The 18,491-nt window shown below is 43.5% G+C and overlaps 1 pseudogene; it reads left to right on the top strand.

Annotated features, from left to right (window-relative positions):
- The first annotated feature begins 16,335 nt into the window (after positions 1–16,335).
- Positions 16,336–18,111, top strand: LOC142047791 (uncharacterized; annotated as a pseudogene).
- The last annotated feature ends 380 nt before the right edge of the window (positions 18,112–18,491 follow it).

Genomic DNA, 18,491 nt, shown 5'->3' with positions numbered 1-18,491 from the left:
TTTTGCACTTGGCTAGCTGGGATCTTCCCTGCTACCAGCCACACGGTGGGGGGGAGGGTGGCTAGCAGCGATCTTCCATGATACCAGCCACGCAGTGGGGAGAGGGGTAATGCGATCATCCCAGAGAATTGGATGGGGGTGGTTCTGGTGCTGCACATTAACAGGATAGAAGCAGCACTCAACGGGCTTTGCTTGCTATTTGGGAAAGCAGGGCGCTGGATATATGAAGGCTGCAGAAGCTGAAAGACAATGGCTTACCATGGCTGCATGCAAGCCGAATTCTGATGCCCAGACCTGTGTCTATGATCTCTAACACCAAAGCCGCAGACGCTCAATATTAAGATGCAAAATGCGACCTTGTAGTAGATCCACATGTGCCTATGTAAGGGTGGAATATGTTGTTCACTGTGAAAGAGTAAACCGCTATTCTGTAAAATGCTATTCTTTTTAATACTTCTCTCCTTTTTTTCCCCTCTCTGCCTGCCAGCTTGCAAAGTGTTCAAGTCTCTCTCCTCCATCCCGAGGCTATCTCAGATAGGCGGTGGGGGAAAAAAAAAGACGCGAGATGAAATGTTCTTCGGAAATCAGTGGAAGTGACCCGCAATGAGAGAGCTCATCTGAATGAGTGGAAGGATGTGGTATCAAAGTACAGGAAAGATGCCAGGTGACCGTGAGGACAGGGAGGACCCCACAAACGTGGAGGATAGGAGAGATGCTTGAGTGAGAGGTAGGTGGCAGGAAGATCTGTGTCAGGATGCAACTCTGGGGCTGCTGCGTGATCAAAATGGACATGCTCCGGCGTCTGGTGGCACTTCAGGAACAGCAGCAGGAATCACAGAGTGCCGCTGCAGCCCCTGTACTAACCACCTCCCCCCTCACCATGTTCCTTAGCCTCCTCCACCCACCAGACAACTAAGAATGCGTTGGGGGGGAGACTCCATGCACTTGCCCATTCCACCCCAGTGGACAGCCCACCAAAAGGCTTTCATTATTTTGAAATTTTTTTAGTGACCTTTCTTTCCCTCCTATCCTCCTCCCAAACCCCACCCGGGCTACCTTGTCAGTTTTCTTTTGCCCCCCTTCTTTTATAATTATAAAGAATTACATATTTTTAAAAAAGTATTTTTTATTCCTTAGGAAGCAAGCGGTAATCGAAAGGGGTGAGAGTAGGTGGCTTACAGGGAATGACTCAATCAAGTGGCGGGAATTCATCAAGGAGAAAACAAACACAACAGTCACACCGTACCCTGGCCAGTGATGAAAACGGTTTTCAAAGCTTATCTATGTGCCTACCGCTTGCTGGTGTGCGGCTTCGAATCAGTGGCTGCCGCGTGTCTGCTGCCTCGTAATCAGTGGCCAGGTGATTGCGTCAGCCTTCCCACTCCATCATAAAGGTCTCTCCCTTACTCTCACAGAGAATTGTGGAGGCAAGCAGCAATAACAATAATGGGGACATTGTTTGCGTCTGAAGTCTAAGCGAGTTTCATAATGTGCGCATGCACGCCTTTTTTTAAACGGCAAAATGCACATTCCAGCACCATTCTGCACTTTGCTCAGCCTATAGGCTGAACACTCCTGACTCTGTCCAGGCTTGCCTGTGTATGGCTCATGAGCCATGGCATCAAGGGGTAGGGCTGGGTCCCCCAGGATAACTACAGGCATTTCAACATCCCCAACTGTGTATTTTCTGGTCTGGGAAATAATTCCCTTGCTGCACCCGTTTAAAACAGTAGTAGTGTTGCTGAAGACACGGAGTGTCGTAACCCCTTCCCGACCATCCCACATGGATGTTTGTCAAACGTCCCCTTGTGATCCACCAGTGCGTGTAGCACCATGGAAAAGTACCCCTTTTATTATATACTGGGTTGGCCCTGTGCTCCAGTGCCCAAGAATAGGGATATCGCGTCTCCATCTATCACCCCCCCTACCCCCACAGTTAGGGAATCCCATTGCAGCAAACCATTTTTCCCACTATGACCTGCCCACATTTCCCAAAGTCACAACCTTTCCGTAGCAGCAGGCTTAATGATGCTTGGCCTACTTGCATCACAGCAGCCCCCACAGTAGATTTGCCCACTCCAAATTGATTCCTGACTGACTGGTAGCTGTCTGGCATTGCAAGCTTCCAGAGGGCTATCACCACTTGCTTCTCAACTGTGAGGGCTCCTCTCATCTTGGTTTTCTGGTGTTTCAGGGCAGGGGAAAGCAAGTCACAAAGTTCCATGAAAGTGCACATGCGAAAGTTTCACAGCCACTGGGAATCGTCCGACATCTGCAACACTATGGGTTACTTTGGGTTTCCAGAGATAAAGGTGGAGACAGTCCTGAGGGAAGAAGTAACTGATCTGACTCCTCCGTTGCCCAAAATAAGGCAGAGACCAGTGTGAATGATGTACTTGTTTCCAGGGCCCAAAATTGGCGTTCCATGGCTAGAACTTGCCCCATTACCAGCAGGATCTCCAAAGCGCAGGGGCCCATGGTTTGAGAGAATTCTGTGTCCATGTCCTCATCACTCTCGTCGCCATGCTGCCGTAGCCGCCGCCTCCTCAACTAGTTTTGCAGGTCCTGGTTCAGCATTGACTGTACGAGAACGAATGAGGTGTTTACAACGTCTATGATTGCTGTCTTGAGCTGAGCAGGGTCCATGCTTGCAATGCTATGGCATCTGCGCAGTTCACCCAGGGAAAAAGGCGTGAAACGGTTGTCTGCTACTTGCACAGAGGGAGGGGTGAGGCTGTACCCAGAACCACCCACGACAATGTTTTTTGCCCCGTCAGGCACTGGGATCTCAACCCAGAATTCCAATGGGTGGGGGAGACTGCGGGAACTATGGGATAGCTACCCACAGTGCAACGCTCCAGAAATCGACACTAGCCTTGGTACATGGATGCACACCGCCAAATTAATATGCTTAATGTGGCCACGTGCAATTGACTTTATACAATCTGTTTTAAAAAACAATTTCTGTAAAATTGGAATAATCCCATAGTGTAGACATACCCTTAGACCTGATTACTGCAAATTTCTGTGTTTCCTCTGTCCTTCCAGCATGATATTTCAGGCTTCAGCCAAGTAACCAACCAAGAGGGTCACACATGAAATCCCATGAAGAAGCCCTCTAGATAGGATATCCTGTCCTTCTAGGCAGGACAAATGCCATTGACCAATCTCACCTGTCCCAGTGAAGGTCAGGGATTGGCTTAGACTTCACAATACTGCTATTAAAGCGGCTCAAAACCTGGCATTTCAATTCCACAGGAAAGTCACATTTCAAGATATTCCTTCATCTCAAATCTGAACCCAAAATCAAAATTTTGACGTTTCCCACAAAACAAAACACCTAGAAAATGTATTTTCAGAAATTTTGAAATGACTGTATCAGAACATTTTGTTTCAACATTATTTTAATGAAGCATTTCTATAAGGTCAAGGTGCTTCATTCTGAATTTATCATTTCAACTTTTATAATATGCAATATATAATAATTCAGAAAAAAGCACTTTCAACCTTATTGAAATGAAAAGGGTTGACTTTATTTAAACATTGCATGAAACGTTTGATAAGTTTTCATCTAAAATTTTGGCAAAATGGATATGTTCCTGTGAAATGTTTAGATTTTGCCCAGTCAGTATTTTATAATGGAAAAATGTTCCATAGCAAAATTTTCAACTATGAGTACATAACTGCCACTGCAGCAGATCCATTAGATAGCCTACCCAATCATCCTACCTATGCAGGATTATGACTTATGGCCTGTCCTCCTGATTATATGGAGCACATAATCACAGAGGAGGAAAACAAGTAATTAAAAAAAAAATTCTATGGAAAATGTCCTTGTTTCAGATGAAAAAAGTTTCATATTTCACTTTATCCTCAAAATTTTTGGATTTTTTTTTGAAAAAAGACAAACCTAAAGGCAAAAAAATTGAATATTTAAAGGTTTTTTAAATTTGACAAAAAAAAAATCTGCAAAGCAAACTCACCATTTTCTGACCAGCTCTATTGCAATTATTTGTTCAAGTGGGATTTTGCATACACCAGTGTCTGATGAATGGATGTACAGTTCATGAATACCCTTAATGGCATGCCACTAAGGATGTTTACATATAAACAAGTGCATTCTCTACTAGCTACTGCAGTAGTTTATCTGTTTAAAAAGTTTTAGTCATTCCAATCATGGCACAGAAACAATACCATGTGACCAATCACTCAATAAGTAACAAACAGCAAAATGTAAACAGCTGAAGCAAACGCTTCGTGAAGAATCCATAGGTTGAAATTTGTTTGAATGAATTGACTAATTACCACTAAATTAATTTTTAAAAAGTCAATTTTCAAACAGTTCATGAACAGGAATAAAGACTAAGGCATTGATCCAAAGGCCACTGAAGTCAATGGAAAAATTCCCATTGACTTCAGTGGACCTTAGATTAAGCCCTTACATCCTAAACAAACATATTTCCTGCTATTTGTAAGTTGTCCAGATCAACCTACCATTCAAGTGAAGAGACCATCCCCTCAAAATACTTAAAATATGTGTATGCTCAAGGGGAAGGAAGGGCAGTTTGAAGAAAGGTGTCACCACATGATAAAAAAAATAAGGCATTATTTTCTTCATGACCCTGTAGTGCAAGATACATGACAGAGAACATAAGTTTAAGCCTGAGTTGCTGGGATCAGGAGAGGTGTCATAAATCACACGTTTTGCAGTGTGTTCCTCTACAAGAAAGTCCTTTTGAGAGGAAAAGCCTCTGTGTGTGTGAACAGAGCCCATAAACTAACAAATAACTAACTAACTAACTAAAGGTAGGGGGCAAGTCAAACATCCAAACCTGACACAGAAATCTTGACCCTTCCTTTAAATTTGTATGCAATGCTTTTACAAAATGTAACATGAAAGAGGCTTCATGCTTACTATACATAGTTACATCTAGAGTGCATTTCATTAGAGCAAGCTGCTTGTGTCAGATGCCAAGATACTGTTTTCCTCCTTCACAGTAATGTATGTGTGGGAATTAAAAATAAAGTACAATAATGCCATACATATTCTTTCTGTACAGCATGCTATTTATAAAAACAACAAGGAGTCCAGTGGCACCTTAAAGACTAACAGATTTATTTAGGCATAAGCTTTCGTGGGTAAAAACCCCCACCTCTTCAGATGCATGCAGTGAAAATTACAGATACAGATATACTGACAACGCAGACTTTACTTCACTACAGAGGAAAAAGGACCGTAAACTATCTAACTCCTACATGCCACAGAGGGCTACAACAATGAAAGCCTTAACTCACCCAACAATATTGTTAATCTATCCAACCACACACTTAGCCCAGCAGAAGAGTCAGTCCTATCGCGGGGACTCTCTTTCTGCCGCACCACCCCGACGCACATGATACAGTTCTGCAGTGATCTGGAAACCTACTTTCATTGTATCCAACTCAAGGAATATTTTCAACACACCACTGAGCAGTGCACTGACCCACAGAAACCCTCCTACCAACAGTACAAGAAGAATTCTGCATGGACTCCTCCTTATGGTTGAAATGACAGACTGAACTTCTACATAAGCGTGCTTCCGCAGATGTGCACAGGCTGAAATTGTGAACAGACATCATCAGGTGCTACATAACCTCAGCCGTACAGAACGCAACGCCATCCACTGCCTCAGGAACAACTCTGACATTATAATCAAAGGGTCTGTAGTCATCATGAATAGGTCAGATTATGAACAAGAGGCTGCCAGGCAACTCTCCAAAACCACATTCTACAGGGCACTATCCTCTGATACCACTGAGAAGGACCAAAAGAAACTACTTTAAGGTCAGTTTATTTTTGCCTGCATCTGTAATTTTCACTGCATGCATCTGAAGAAGTGGGCTTTTTTTTTTTTAACCCACGAAAGCTTATGCCCAAATAAATCTGTTACTTTTTAAGGTGCCACCTTAAACAACAACCTTGTTGTTTTTGTGGATACAGACTAACATGGCTACACCTCTGATATATGCTATACATAAAATTCCTCATGTCAGAAGTCACTTTGGGAGCCAAAGAAATGGGACATACCATTTTTTAATTATTTTGCATTACTGCTGTCCATGTATTCAAGGCTGACTTTTTTTTTTAATTGAAAATCCAACCTGATTGAAAGCAATTATGATGCTGGCATGAGGCACTGCACAATATTTAGCACAAATTACATTTCATTCTATTATTAATAGATCTGGTATGTGGGAAATGAAGATGTATGGTTACTTATCTTTGCTTGTAATTATAGTGATGTCATTCAGAGTTATCATCTTCACATTACATAAGCTCTTTCAGCTGGATTTCTATGTGTTTGCAATCTCTTATCCAAAGGGCAAGATGACAAGGAAAATAAGAGCAGCTATCCTGTTACAAGGTTAATTTGTGAATGATAAATGAGAGTTTTTAGAATGAACTACATAGGCTACCATTTAAACAGGTCTTGGAAACAAACCAGCTCTTCCCTTCAGCAGAAAAAAGAAAAAAATGTAGAGAATGTACAAATGAGTTGATTGCCCCAAGATGTCTCTCTCAAGAGGGATTAAAGAAACCCACTGGGGCATTTCCAGTCCCAACAAAAGCATGATTTGAGCTACAAAAGTTTGCCCCGATGATCATGTTACTGCAGAAAAAAAAAAAAAAAGAAAGATTTTCTGCCCTTGTATAAGCTCTTGTTGTAAGACATTTGGAAATAAACAGTAGGTGCCAGTGAGCCAGATGCATAAGGGAGGCTCAGCCCATCCAAATGCTGAACAAGAACAATGCCTCTCAAATATTCTTCTGCTAAGCCAATGCAAACCAACCTTTATCTCTGCCTGCTAATGTTAAATAAAGTGCTGTGGACTCAAGCTTCACAATAAGGAAGGAATTTCACCAGAGCGCTCTGAATTTTATGTAGAGTTTTAACTATACTCTGACATTCCGCTGAGGCTGGGGTTGGCTCCACATGTATATTTAATACAAAAATGTGTTTAAGGGCAGCTTCCAATCACGCTCATTCCCATTCCAACTCACAAAGCGGAATTTCCCAGTTGTGAGGCAGGGCTTCTTGAAGGGCCCAATCAGTTCTGAGTGAGCCCCCAGCATGGCTTAGTGCCAGCCCAGATCTGCGTTTGATGAGATGGGATATATGTGTTTCACTTTGGGCTCTTTACAAGAAATTCATGGTCAGGAACAAGCCTAATGTCTTGTCTGGGCTTTACACCTTCCATGTGACAAGACAACTGGAAGATCTGAGTTGAGTCCCATGATTTCCCCTCCCCTTTATCCTACAGTATTTCTTCCTGTTATTTGTTTGGTTACTTAGTGATAATGGAACACCTTTCCCACCTTAATTAGTGCATTCATTTACAATAATGAAGTTGGTGTTTTCCTACTTGAAGAAAAGAAGAGAGGAGGAAATAAAGACATACTGGGAGTGGTGAGAAAGGGACGATGAGATGGAAGAAGGAGCATGAAAGAGAATAAATTTAGGGGTGTAGCCAAAAAAAGATAAGAAGGAAAGATTGGAGGGTGGGGGGGAATTGGCACATTTTGAAAATTCAAAGCAGTAATTGGGCCAAGATCAGAGAGCTGGAAATAGGTCTGAATGTTGTCCTGTGTTATATTCCATCCAGATACTTTACTGGCTGTGCAGAGGGTAGTCCATTAAAACATGCACAAACACAAAACCACAACCAAATGAACCAATTCAATGTTGATGTAGAGCAGACAAGATTCTCTCACTGATTGGCACTTCTGCTCAAAAGGGTTAAGAGTGGGGCTGCTAAAAGAATTAGAAATCTCATTTTTGAGGTTTTGAGATTTGTTTTCATTTCATATTGTTATGACAACTAGGCCTTTCAAAGAAACATAGAAAGAGATCACAATAGCCAGCAGCTCAGTAGTTATGGCACTCACTTGGGCTACAGAAGACCCAGAGCAAGGACTTGAATGTGAGTCTTCCACATGCCAGGTGAGTGCCCTATAGCCACCATGCTACATCCTGGACCTTAGAAACCTTTTTGACAAATCAGCACCAGGCTCTACGGATTTTTTTTTTTAAGTTACTGTCTGTGGTGCAATAGAGATTGTTATTGTTTAGGTGGTTACTTCCGTCAAGAAATGCCAGACACACTACTGCCAGTTCAAAATGTAGTACAGACTTCTTTTTTCTTTTTACTAGCCATTCTGCCTTTTATAATGCCCCCTCTGAATGCTGGAGTTCTGGAACTTAGGTTCCCAGAAAACAAATGGTTCTGATTTATCTGCATTGTTACTGAATATTTGTGGTATTTTTCAGCCATGGTTGTTAAAGTTCATTGAAGATGATGTGAGCCCAAGGTAACAATATAAAGGCCGCTTTTGCATTCTCTCATTCCTGCATTTTCTGTCTTCTCTAAATAAAGGTTTTTCTCCTAGTTCTGACAAGACTGCAAAACGCATACATTCTAGCCAACTCTTAACCTCCTAAGAGACATATGAGATATATGTAAATTATCAATTAATAAGACAGAAAGAATCCTGAGGGGTACAGCTATCTTAGAATTTTCTCTCATTTATCTCGCCAACTCCCTAAACTGCTTTGCTATAGCAAGAAGCAACAGTTGCAAAGAGTACTTCCTATCATTTAGCAAGAGACTGAATCCTTGGTTTGGACGCAGAGATTGCAAAAGTTATCCCTGCCTTCAGCACCTTGAAGCTGGATTATTGCAAAGCACTCTGCATAGGACTGGGCCTTCAAACCGTTCATAAATTGCTGCCAGTGCAGTTTCACAAGAGTTATTTCATGTAGAGAGTAAATTCTATCCACAGCACTGGGTACCAGCTAATTTCCAGGTTAAGTTTAAGGTGTGGCTTTTGACCTCAGTAGACCCAAATGGTTTCCATCCAAGCCATTTGAAAAACTTTCTCTCCCCTCCTGTGAGAACTAGTGTAAAGGATGTAATTTTTTTAAAAGTTATTTCCTTATATTAATTGTATCCGCTGATCTGTTACCAAATCTGAATGGGCACCAATGAAGGGGTGTGCCATATACAGAGCATATTTAGGGGGAGGTCCAATATTAGAAAAATAAAACAAAATAATTAAATGAAAAGCTGATAGTGACATGACTATGTAGATAAATACAGCAGCCATTATGTGCTTCAGACACCTGAACGTTAGAAATGTTTTCATTGAGAGATGGGAAAATGGACAAAACTTTGAAGTTATCAGTTTTAAAAAGTGACTTTTAATTCCACCTGAGCAGTCACTAGACACACGTAGAAGAGGTCTCAGTTTAAGGTCATACTTAAAGCATGATTCCTATTATAATGTAGCATTCCCTAGTGTATCAGCTGAGATTTGCTTTTGGAGCCCTTGTTTCAAAAGCTATGCTTGGGGTGCAAGCTCATACAAAGAAAAAAGTTGAACTGGCCCCCTGTGAATCAAAACTCATGACTTCTTAAGCCATGAAACAGGAGTGTCACCAATTCAACATGAAACAAGACAACAATTTCACTCAGCTTGTTGCTGCTCCTGAAAGTAATCATATTTACCCGCACTATTTTCAGCTTAGATAACTAGACCGTGCAGAATAATGTCAGTATTTCTGTCACAGTTTTAATGGATTGGACAGGCACTCAAACCAAATCACATGAATTCTCCACAGAAATATTCAAAACCCGGAATACATCACCCACAAATTTCTAATTTTTACGAAAGGAACTCAAGAACACAGGATCCAAGAGTTCTGTAAATGCAAGCAACTTGATTCTCTTCTGACTTGCACTGGCTTGACACTGTTGTAAATTAATTGACTTCAATGATATTATTCCAGATTTACACTGCTTTTTTAAAGTGCCTGGAGTAGTGGTATCTGCTACTTAAAAGCCATACAAATTCTAAATATGGTGTTCTAGTAACTACTGCACTTATATATATTTCTTGCCCAACCTGCTTCACACACTTAGTATCAAAATATTTTTTAAAAACATGGATCTAACTAATGATTTATTTGAAAAGGACCTGAAGGGTGAGAGGGGAGTAAATTTTACCAGAAAGATCTCAGCAGAAATGAAAATCTTCTGTGGAAAAATCTTCACGCACTTAATGTGCTAAGAAACTTTGATAATTGTTCCCGTGTTTTTTTCAGCATCTGACTGTCAGTCACTAACTAAAATGCAACTCCAATTATATTTTATTGGAAGCAATTTCAAGTTTATAGTTCAAGAATTCTTTCGAACTGGCTCATAAAAATAAAAGAAAAAGTATCAGCTGAGGTTCGGACTTCTAAATGTGTTTGAGTTACAATAGAAAAAGATCAGAGGGAGCGACTGAGAGAGTTTGTATTTAAAATACTCACTACAGAACCCATCCATTCAAACCAGTGCCTTTGAAATATCCATCAGTCTTGGACTACTCAGGGGGAGGGAAAGAAATGCCAGGAGATTATTTTCAAAAGCTTGAAAAAAAGAATATTTCATTTGAAAAAATCAAATGAAATGTTTATCCCCCAAAGTGTATTTTTTGATCAAGAAGCTTCAAAAAATATTTTGGCAAAAACAAATAAGTTCTGTTGGTTTAAGGCACTTTTATAAAGATGTAACTCTGTCCACACTAGAAGTTTTGTTGTGAAAACTATTAGGTAAAAATACATAAATAAATAAATGCAGCCCTAACCAAAGTAGTTATATAAGTACAAAGAACTGAGTGTAGATCTGGACTTTTAATGTTAGGAAATATCAGAATTAAGGTTGCTTGTACAACCTTAGTGCAGATCCATTGTGCATATGTATTATGATATAGAATCACAAGTATGACCTTGAGGTCAGCTCCTTTCTCCTCACTGCATCAGTTTCCTCCAAACTGACAAGGAAAGTGGTGGTTTCCTCATCTTTTGATGTTTTTTAAGGAAGACTAAATGCTTTACTGGCATGTATGTTGCTCAAAAACTAGCTACTGTTCTGTACAGGAGGGCTGTGTTACGCAGGGGGATCAGATTAAATGATCTAATGATCTCTTCTGGCCTTGAAGTCTACAAATCAATGAAAAACTGAGTGAAGCACGTTCAGCAGCCTCTGATGTTTTCATGTGTAGCCTGCTTGATGCCCAAAACTAACACTGAGTGAGTGGGGTAATACAAGGGGAGCAGCTCAAACATCCAAAGGGGCTGTCTAAGGTCAGGACATTAGCTCTGCAGGGCAGCGAACGGTGTGGCAGTGACATCACAAGGGTATTTTGCAGGACCTCAGCTTATTGATCAAAGGAGGTTGAGAGGCAATGACCTCACAGAGAGACCCTGACAATGTACAGGTGAGACAGGCTGCAGGGTGGAGGCAATCTCAGAGATACCTATGGCTTTGTTGCAGGGAGTCTTCTCAAGGTCTCTCCTCAGAGACTGAGAAAGAATTCGTGTTCACGTATGTGAGCGTGAGGAGGAGCCTCTTCGGAGTTTTCTCCTTTCCCACTACTGATTTTGCTGGAAAACAGACATTTCTGTTGAGAAGGTAAGAGCTTCAGAGCGGTTTGGTACCTAGTCAGCCTGAGAATCCTGTGGCACCTTATAGACTAACAGATGTTTTGGAGCATGAGCTTTCGTGGGTGAATACCCACATCGTCGGATGCATGTAGTAGAAATTTCCAGGGGCAGGTATATATATATGCAAGCAAGCTAGAGATAATGAGGTTAGTTCAATCAGGAAGGATGAGGCCCTGTTCTAGAAGTTGAGGTGTGAAAACCAAGGGAGGAGAAACTGGTTCTGTAGTGCAAAGCCATTCACAGTCTTTGGTTAATCCTGAGCTAAACCACAACGTTCAAAAGCTTCCCTCCACCATATCACCTCAGCCTGGGACCATCTACCGGGAGTCCACTTTCCTGACACCCGGGGGTGCAAAAAGTGGTGGTCACATTAACACCAACCCATACCGAAAACTCTAGCCGACCCGCTATGCCTAACCGTCACACTGCCAATTCCATCCCGGGCACATCACACGATCATTGCTTACAGCTCAACACTGAGGTGTACCACTGTATCTGCTCTAACCCTCGAGACAAGAGCCCAAACACCACAAATCTCCACACAACCTCTCAAAACTACTATATTCCGCACAAGGAAATAAGGAAACAGATAACAGAGCAGACGTGTACAGAAGCCTCCTACTGCAAACAACCAAGAAAGAAACCATAGGACTCACTGGCATCACATATAGTCCTCAGCTAAAAACCCCTCCAAATGCATCATCAGGATCTGACAACCATCCTGGACCAATGATCCCAACTTTCCACAGGCCTGTGGTGGCAGGCCAGTCCTCGCCCCAGAGACAACCTTAGCAACCTGGAAACGTTATCCTCATCAATAACTGCACCCCACACCACATACGTAATCTGCTCAGAAACCAATCCATGCAACCAAACATCAATGCCAACTCTGCACATATTACACCACAACACCATACAGATCTAACCAGATAGCCACACTATCACGCGGTCATTCCCTGCACGTCCACCAATGTAATATATCCATCATATATGCCAGCAATGCCCCCTGCAGTACATCGGCAAACTGGACAGTCTCTACGGAAGATAAATGGACCAATCAGTATTAGAATGGCAATATACCAAAACCTGTAGAGATCACTTCAACCTCCCCTTGCCCACACTAATAGCAGCCTAAGGTGGCCATCCTGCAGCAAAAAACTTCCATGGACAGATCTCCAAGAGGAAATCGCTGAGCTTCAGTGTCATCTGCAAATTTGACACCATCAAGCTCAGACTAACAAGACTGTGAATGCTTGCCAACTAAAAACAGTGTCTCCCCTTGGTTCACACCTCAACTGCTAGAACTAGGCGCTCATCCCCGCCCGTATTGAACTAACTCATTATTCTCTAGCTGGCTGCATATAAACCGCCCCTAGAAAATTTCCACTACATCATTGCGAAGTGGGCATTCACCCACGAAAGCTCATGCTCCATAACGTCTGTTAGTCTATAAGGTGCCACAGGATTCTTTGCTGCTTTTACAGATCCAGACTAACACGGCTACCCCTCTGACTCATCTAGTGCCAGCCAAATTCTAGGCATGTAAAACAGTAGACTAAGGTGGCAGAGTTTTTTTCCTCCACCTAGGCCTTTGTCCCTTAGAATCACTGGGGTTTGTCTTTTTCAGCTTCCCTTTTCACTGCTTCCCTCCCTCCACTGGCGAGGAGGGGGTTGCTCTGCAGCCCTCATTGTGGGAGGCCCTCAGAAAGAGATGGGACTGGAAGAGTGCTCCGACCAACCATGATCCCCACTGGTGACCTGAGCTATCCTTTGGACCATCTGGTGAGAACCCTCAGCCACCTGCCCCTAGAGTCTCAGTGCTGATTGCCTGAGCTGGGGGTCTAGTAACAGAGAGGAGACTCAGAACTTTGGTTATGGTTTATTTGCTTGGTCTTAAAAGAAAAACAACAGTCATATGCTTGATTAATTTTGATGCTTCTCTCCATTAATTGTCTCTGAGCAGTTCATGGTTCTCCCTAATGTTCTAGTTCTAAACTACTTGCTGAATAATTACTATGAACCATTGTTGGTCTGTAGCTCATTTGAGATAATTTTTATGATCATTCCATATATGAAATTCAAGACTGATTAGTTTGAAAGTGGGGACTTCTGGGTCCTATTCCCAACTCTGCCACTCAGTGGCTTTGTGATATAAGAAAGGTCTCTTCACCTTTCTCAGCCTTAGTTTCTTCCTCTGTCAATTAGGGATAACAATCCTCTTATAGCTTAATTCTGGCAATTAATAGATCTTTGATTATTAGCAGGTAAATATGCCCGATGGGATGTTATATGGTGTGGGATCTGAGTTACTACAGAGAATTCTTTCCTGAGTGCTGGTTGGTGAGTCTTGCTCACATGCTCAGGGTTTAACTGATCGCCATATTTGGGGTTGAGAAGGAATTTTCCTCCAGGGCAGATTGGCAGAAGCCCTGGAGGTTTTTTGCCCTCCTCTGCAGCGTGGGGCACGGGTCACTTGCTGGAGGATTCTCTGTACCTTGAGGTCTTTAAACCACAATTTAAGGACTTCAGTAACTCAGACATAGGTTAGGGGTTTGTTACAGGAGTGGGTAGGTGAGATTCTGTGGCTTGCACTGTGCAGGAGATCAGACTAAATGATCATAATGGTCCCTTCTGACCTTAAAGTCTATGAGGCTATCTACCTTATGGTGAGTGGAGGTTGGGGAGTTGTGAAGATATGTTTGAGAGTGTCACTAATAGAAGTGACAATAGAAGTGTCAATAGCTATCTTGATTATCACTACAATAGTTTTTTTCTTCTCCTGCTGATAACAGTTCATCTTAATTAATTAGCCTCTTAGAGCTGGTTGTGCAACTCCCACCTTTTCACGTTCTCTGTAGGTATATATATTTCCTCACTATATATTCCATTCTATGCGGGCGATGAAGTGAGCGGTAGTCTATGAAAGTTTATGCTCAAATAAATTTGTTAGTCTCTAAGGTGCCACAAGTACTCCTGTTCTTTTTACTAATAGAAGTGTATTATAGGAGGTGTCCTATCATGTTGAATCATGCAAACTATGACATAATGCAGCAAAACACCATTTATCCAACCCTCCATTGTCAGGGTCTCCATATTAACAGAACAGCCAGCGCACACAGGTCCAGAAGCAGGCGATTTCTCCTGTGGCCACTAGGTAGTGATGTAGCCTTGCACTTCCCCATTCTCTGGATTATCCAAATTTTTTATTATCTGATCTGGCCCCAGTCCCAATTAGATTTGATAAACAGGGTTCTGTTGTATAATAATTCAAATATTCTATTTTATTTATATTTTATTATTTTAAAATCATTAAGAGGGGGGAGCAAGTCCGAGAAGACTGAAGTCTCTGACAGGGTCTTGTTCTCTTGCAGCAGGAGGACGTCACGGCCAAGGTAATGCACCAGCTTCATACCATCCATTCCTTTTTCCAGCTGCCTGAGGCAGTGCAGCGGCTGTGCCTCTTAGGATGCCTGTGATGGGATGTATAAATCCCACACTGGACCAAGAGGGGTTAGATAGCAGTGCTGCTGTGATGTCTCCCCTTTGCAACTCCAGAACCTGCTCCAGCTGGAGGAGGAGTGGTGAAGCAAAGAGACCACCCACCAGCACAGAAGGCATTAAGGAGGGCCTTTGGGCCAGGTAGCCCTGCCCAATTATACCTGGAGCTAATGCCAGGCAGGTAAGGGGAGAAAAGGAGAAAACCTGACTCAGTTTGGGGCTGACTGGTGAAGAGACAGGAGCTAGCTGCCTCCCCACCTGAGGGAAGGATCACTACCTTGCCAGCTAAGGCAGCTATCAGGAATCAGCACTGTTTTTCAGATCAAAAGAGATGGAAAAAGAAGCTTAGGAGCACCTGGCCTCAGAGAAATCCAGGTGACAGAAGCACAGAGACCTTGTGGAGGTTCTGACCCCGCCAAACTTACAGCTCATCCACCTGGAGGAACCCTGGACCTCAGCAGGATGCCGCCCAGCGTCTACAAGGAAGCATTTCTAGAGACAAGCCACCACAGGCACTTGGATTATAGAGGCTATGTCCCAAACTGAAGAAGCAACAGTAGGAAGTAGCCCAGGGCAGCAAATATAAACTCCCTCTTGGAAGGTCCCATACTCCGGGGTTAATTTACACAGGACCCTGAGTTGGGACCTGGTGGAGTCGGAGGGCCCAGGCCCCACAGAATCAGGAGGCAGGAAGCCAAGTACTGCAACCACTAGACCAAATGGCCCTCCAGGCCCTCTGTTTACAAAGAGTTTAAAAAGGAGCCAGACAAAAGGAAGTTTAAAAGGGACTCAGTAGGGAGAGAGACAGCAGAGAATGAGAGACTTAATTTCGTAGCTCCTGAATAAGGGTGAAACAGGAGTCCTGGCTGCAAGAAAGCTTCTGCTAATAGCAGCTACCCCAGCCTGACAGAAGAGGCTAGTCCTTCCCTAAGACTAGGCCCTGGTTTACACTATGATTTTAGGTCGAATTTAGCAGCGTTACGTTGATTTAAGCCTGGACTCGTCAACATGACAAAGCCCTTTTTTTTTTATTTAAAGGGCTCTTTAAATCAATTTCTTTACTCCACCTCTGATGAAGGAATTAGCGTTGAAATCAGCCTTGCCGGGTTGAATTGGATGCAATTCGACTGTATTGGCCTCTGGGAGCTATCCCAGAGTGGTCCATTGTGACCGATCTGGACAGCGCTCTCAACTCAGATGCGCTGGTCAGGTAGACAGGAAAAGACCCATGAACTTTTGAATTTCATTTCCTGTTTGCCCAGCATGGAGCGCACAGGTGACCATGCAGAGCTCATCAGCACAGGTAACCATGATGGAGTCCCAGCATCGCAAAAGAGCTCCAGCACGGACTGAACGGGAGGTACGGGATCTGCTCGCCATATGAGGAGACGAATCCATGCTAGCTGAACTCCACTGCAGTAAACGAAATGCCAAAACATTAGAAAAAGTCTCAAAGGGCATGAAGGACAGAGGCCATAACAGGGACACACAGCAGTGCCATGTGAAAATCAAGGAGCTAAGGCAAGCCTACCACAAAACCAGAGAGGCAAACGGAAGGTCTGGGGCAGAGCCGCAGACATGCTGCTTCTACGCTGAGCTGCATGCCATGCTAGGGGGTGCAGCCACCACTATTCCAACCCTGTGCTTTGACTCCATCAATGGAGAATCACGCAACACGGAAGCAGGTTTTGGGGACAAGGAAGAAGATGAAGAGACTGAAGATAGCTCACAGCAAGGAAGTGGAGAAACCGGTTTCCCCAACAGCCAAGATATGTTTTTCACCCTAGACCTAGAGCCAGTATCCCCCGAACCCACGCAAGGCGGAGAAGGGACCTCTGGTGAGTGTACCTTTGTAAACTTTACACATGGTTTAAAAGCAAGCATGTTTAATGATTAATCTGCCCTGGCATTCACGGCCAGTACAGCTACTGGAAAAATCTGTTAATGTGTATGGGGATGGAATGGAAATCCTCCAGGGACATCTCCAGAAAGCTCTCCTGGATGTACTCCCAAAGCCTTTGCAAAAGGTTTCTGGGGAGGGCAGCCTTATTCTGTCCTCCATTACCACATCAGGCCAATAGCACGTAGTCTGGAATCACTGCATAACAAAACATGGCAGCGTACGGTCCCGGTGTTTGCTGGCATTCAGACAACATCCATTACTTATGTCTCTGTGTTATCCTCAGGAGAGTTCTATCATTCATGGTCACCTGGTTGAAATAGGGTGCTTTTATTAAGGGGACATTCAGAGGTGCCCATTCCTGCTCGGCTATTTGGCTGTGGCTGAACAGAAATGTTCCCCGCTGTAAGCCATATGGTAGGGGGAGGGGTGAAGAGATCATCCCAGAGAATTGCGTGTGTGTGTGTGGGGGGGGGGTTATTTGAGTTTGTGCTGCACGCTAACCCACAAACTGCAGCCTCTTTCACACCACACTGGCAGGCCCTCAATATAAGAGGCAAAATGCTACCTTGTAATGAAAGCACAAGTGCTGTGTAATGTGAACAGCAAGGTTTACTGGAAAAGCCTCAGCCTATTTTTCTCTAAAATATGTCTTTTTCACTACCAATCTCCCATTCTCCCCACCAGCTGCAAAAGTTTCTCTTTCGCAGAGGCTAGCAAAGATTAGAAGATGAAAAAAACACACTCAGGATGAGATGTTCTCAGAGCTACTGCTGTCCTCCCACACTGACAGAGCACACCAGAATGCATGGAGGCAGATGATGTCAGAGTGCCGGAAAGCACAACAGGAATGTGAGGAGACGTGGTGGGCTGAAGAGGATAGGTGGCGTCAGATTGCTGACAGAAGGCAAGAGTTGATGGGCCGACTGCTGGAGCATCAAACTGATATGCTCCAGCATATGGTTGAGCTGTAGGAAAGGCAACAGGAGCACAGACCGCCGCTACAGCCGTGTAACCAACTGCCCTCCTCCCCAAGTTCCATAGCCTCCTCACCCAGACGCCCAAGAACACGGTGGGGGGGCCTCCGGCCACTCAGCCACTCCACCCCAGAGGATTGTCCAAACAACAAAAGGCTAAAACTTAAAAACTTTGGCCTTCAATAAGTTTTAAAGTCTTTTAAGTTTTAAAGTGCAGTGTGGCCTTGTCCTTCCCTCCTCCCACATCCCACCCAGTGCTTCCCTCTGGACCCACCCCTCCCGGGCTACCTTCGCAGTTGTCCCCCTATTTGTGTAATGAATTAATGAAGAATGCATGAATGTGAAGTAACAATGACTTTATTGCCTCTGCAAGCGGTGATCAAAAGGGGGAGGAGAGGGTGTATAGCTTTCAGGGAAGTAGAGTGAACCAAAGGGGTAGAGGGATCATCAAGGAGAAACAAACAGAACTTTCACACCATAGCCTGGCCAGTCATGAAACTAGTTTTCAAAGCTTCTCTGATGCACAGCACCTCCTGCTGTGCTCTTTTAACCACCCTGGTGTTTGGCTGTGCGTAATCAGTGGCCAGG

This window comes from Chelonoidis abingdonii, chromosome 1 (assembly GCF_003597395.2).
Source record: "Chelonoidis abingdonii isolate Lonesome George chromosome 1, CheloAbing_2.0, whole genome shotgun sequence".
Classification (NCBI taxonomy): domain Eukaryota; kingdom Metazoa; phylum Chordata; order Testudines; family Testudinidae; genus Chelonoidis; species Chelonoidis abingdonii.
This window is presented reverse-complemented; position numbering and strand designations above follow the sequence as displayed.